Consider the following 4,131-nt stretch of genomic DNA (forward strand, 5'->3'; position numbering starts at 1 on the left):
CAGATCTCTGAACATGGTTGGGTAGCCTGGAAAATTGGAAACGGACTCAAAGTTACAATGACGGGTTTTGATATGGCCAGATGACGACCAACCTTGTAAAGGCAATTAACTCCGTCTTGAGGCGCACATGTCATCTGCCAATTTCTGCTATTTTCTTGGTAACATTCTATAGGTTGGCCACATTGATGCCTAAGATAGGGCTGAGACAAGCTAAACAGGCTGAGGTTGGGCATGTGTATGTTGAGGTCGTCTGAAAGGAAATGACGATAAACAGTCGAAGGGCATAAACGATGAACACAGAATTGTATTCACGTGACTTGGAGACTTTTCGGGTTCAAGAGTACATCAACCATCACTCGAGTCTTCCACCTAGGTCGTACGCAGTTGATTTTCGAAACAGGTATTGCGAGTGTACGATATTTTAGACTCTTCGATATCCGTGTACACATGTTCATGCAACATATGCGAGAGCAAACTTAAATATTGAACAATTCATAGACGAGATCTACACGTTGCAACACACATTACGAGATATACAAATTATAATACAATATACATACATATTTAAAAAATTCAAATGAAATGAAATTCAAATAACATGAGAACAAAAATTAAATTCAAATGAAATTTAAAAAGAAATTGAAATTACAAAATAAAATTGACATGAAAAATAAAGTTTTAATTAAAAAAAAGTGAAATAAAATTTAAATTAAGATGAAATTCAAATAACATGAGAAAACAATGAAATTCAAATGAAATTTGAAATGAATATGAAATCAAATCAAAAAGTAAATTGAAATGAAAAAAAAAGGACAAAACATGGCATGACAGGCCTATGTTTGTGTCAAGCCTACGTCAAGCCTGTCAAAAAGGGCCATCCAATAGTCGGCACTAGCAGGCTACAGCCCAGGTGTCAGATGGCCAAACAATGGCTGGCACTAGCAGGTTAGGCCTGCTTCGACGTGACCTTACAGGTCAGGGCAAGAACTAATTTTTTTTCATTATTTTCCCTTTTTACATTTGCTCAACCACTATGGTCCCCCACAATAAATGGCATGCTTCAAGCCAAAACCCGATCATTATCACCGATAACTGTCGTTCACTGCCGATAACTATCATTCACTGTCAATCACTGCCAATCACTGCCGTTCACTGTCGATCACCACCGATCACCTTCGATCAACGCCGTTTACCACCAATCACCACTGATCACTGTCGATCACTCGATGGATCCTAATCCTAATTTTCTTTTAAATGAAGACAACCACATTGCTGAAAATGTGAATAAGGTAAACGAGAAAAAAAATGTCCCGTTTAATTTGAATTCCTATGATCAATTATTTTTTAAATGAGATATATAACATTTTATATTTACTATAAACACAGGATTGTGAGACCTCGATTGCGTGATCTCGTATATTTTCCCAATCGAAGAGTTTTACTGTATTTGAACTTTGTGAGTTTTGGGATAGCTGCATAATTCAAATATCTAAACTACGGGCAAATTTAATATCGACCTTAGTTAAAAGATGATGCCCAGAGACACACACGTTCCACCTCTCGTGTAGGGAGATCACTATTACAATGCAAGACATAGCAGTCCAACTAGGGCTGTCTATTAATGGCGAAGCAGTGACGGGGCCTAGAAAAGTGCTCAATCTATGGGGCACTTGCAAGCGGTTACTTGGAAGAGTGCCCTCCAATGATGAGGAATGAAGATTAACAAGTATTAAATTTACCTGGTTAAGAGCAAACTTCCAAAATCTACTGAGCAGTCCAACGTAGATGGACATTATCGATGCTGCAAAAGCGTTTATTCTATAACTTATAGGAGGAGTACTATTGTCAGACATGAATCAAAATAAAGTCCACATCATGTACCTCCCCTTACTAGAGGACCTCGAATAAGCCAAGAGATTTAGTTGGGGCTCTGTAGTATTGGCATACTTGTACCGCAAACTTTATCGAGCAACAAAGCCGTCTACCAAGGCCACGGGCGGTTGCTGCGTTCTACTGTAGTCTTGGGCATCATACTGAATGTCATTTTTGGCATCAGTGAGCTACCAACCGTGTGCGTGGCCACTCGTGAATAGGTAAATTGATAGTTCAATTTTACCTTCTATTTTTTAATTTTATAATATAGTATACTCATTTTTGTACAGAAAAAATAATTAAAAAATCTATTCTTTTTTTTAGATGGGCGATTGTACTGGGAATCGGGTGATCGTTCACCTACTCGTGTAACTTATGATGATCGAGACTCATTCTGGGGATGGCGTCAAATACGTTTCTGAATCTATTTTTTTTAAATACAATAATTCCATAAAAATAAATTAACTAATAACTTGTTGCCAATATTATGCAGTTTGTATGAATGCCATATATTGAGGAAGAGATCGCGGTGCTCATACCATCATGGGTTACTGAGCAGCAACATTTGTTCGTGTCAAATTTTCCATTGATTCATTTCCATATGGTGGAGTAGCATGATGGGGGTTGGGTATTGAGACAGTTCAGTTGCGCGCAACTTATCCCAAACCCTTGCAACATCCCGAATTAGGGCCTAGTCAGAACAGTAGTTTTGAGACCATAAATCTGACGTAGAAATAATTATTTTATGATTCTTATGAGGTATATGATATGATTACATGCTTGTGTGAAAGTTTCATGAAGAAATTCTATTGATAACGTGTACAATTTGACATTTAGAACTAAATTGCAAAAGTTGCAAAATGTGAGTTCTAGAAGCTTTAAGCATGAAATTGCCATGGATTGTTAGTTAGAGGTCCTTAAATAGTAATTTTCCCAATTTCTATTTTTATGGATTAAAATGGGCATGAATAGGAAAATTTTGAAAGAAAGGCCTTAAAGACAATTTTGTCATTTAGTTAATAAAAGAATAAAAAGGGGAAAATAAGTCAAAATTATCTTCATCTTCTTCATATGTGTGCCGACAATTTGAAGAGCCATAGCTAGGGTTTTTCTTCAACTTTCAAGCTCAATTCTAAGTTCTCCCTAGCCCTGTTTTTAATGTTCTTTATGTTTTTGAGATCCTTGAAGCATGAACTACCTATTTCTACCATTATTTTGAGATAGGGTTCATGTTCAAAAACTTACCCATGTGTGACATGCATGTATTTTGGTGTTTAATGGAGGAATATGAAAGTTTGATGCATGATAAACATCTTTTACTAAGTGGTTTTTTATAAAAACACCTAAAAAGGACCTTTTTGTAAAAGTTATAAAATAGGTGGTTAAAAATATAATTTGAAAGAAAATGTGGGCTGATATTAGTATGATATAAGTTCGGCTAGACTTGGGTATCAAAGAAAATGAACACATTTCATTTTACGAGCCTAGGGGCTAAGTTGTAATTATGTGAAAGTTTAAGGGCAAAATTTTAATTTTTCCAAAGTATGATTTATGGACTATTTTGAACAATGTGATAACTAAATAAGCAAAATTTTCTATTATAGATCAAGAAAAATGGAGTCCTGACCTAAATCGAGTAAAGAATAAGGTTGTGCACTAAATCGAATAGTAGCCATATTTTGGGTACTGAGGTAAGTTTGTGTGTAAATAATGCAACGTTACATTATTATGTATTAATGCTTTAATATTGCATGAATTGTATAATTTTTCTTTATGGGTTTAATTAATGATGACTCGATGACGATTCGATGAGTCTGAAACCTCAAAATCCCGGTTGAACCTTAGAAATAGTTAGGATACAAATGTCATGACGTTAGGGTTATGTACGATCCCATGAAAAACCATGTCTGGGACATGGCTTCGGCATCGATATGTAATTTCGTGTAAGATAGTAGCTAGGTTATCGGCATCGATATGTGATCCTATGTAAGACCATATCTGGGACATGGCATTGGCAACAACCTACGATGCCATGTAAGACCATGTTTGGGACATGGCATTGGCATCGATATGTGATCCCATGTAAGAGCATATCCGGGATATGGTATGGGCATCCTACCATGTGTATGAGAGTTCCCGAGTTTCCTTTAGTATTCCAAGTGGTTCAACGGGTAATCCAACGATTATGTGAAAGAGATGACAAGGTATGATCATGTTGAAAGAATACATGTATGTACACAAAGCTCATAAACATTGAGA

The sequence above is a fragment of the Gossypium hirsutum genome, chromosome A06, assembly GCF_007990345.1.
Source record: "Gossypium hirsutum isolate 1008001.06 chromosome A06, Gossypium_hirsutum_v2.1, whole genome shotgun sequence".
Lineage (NCBI taxonomy): Eukaryota > Viridiplantae > Streptophyta > Magnoliopsida > Malvales > Malvaceae > Gossypium > Gossypium hirsutum.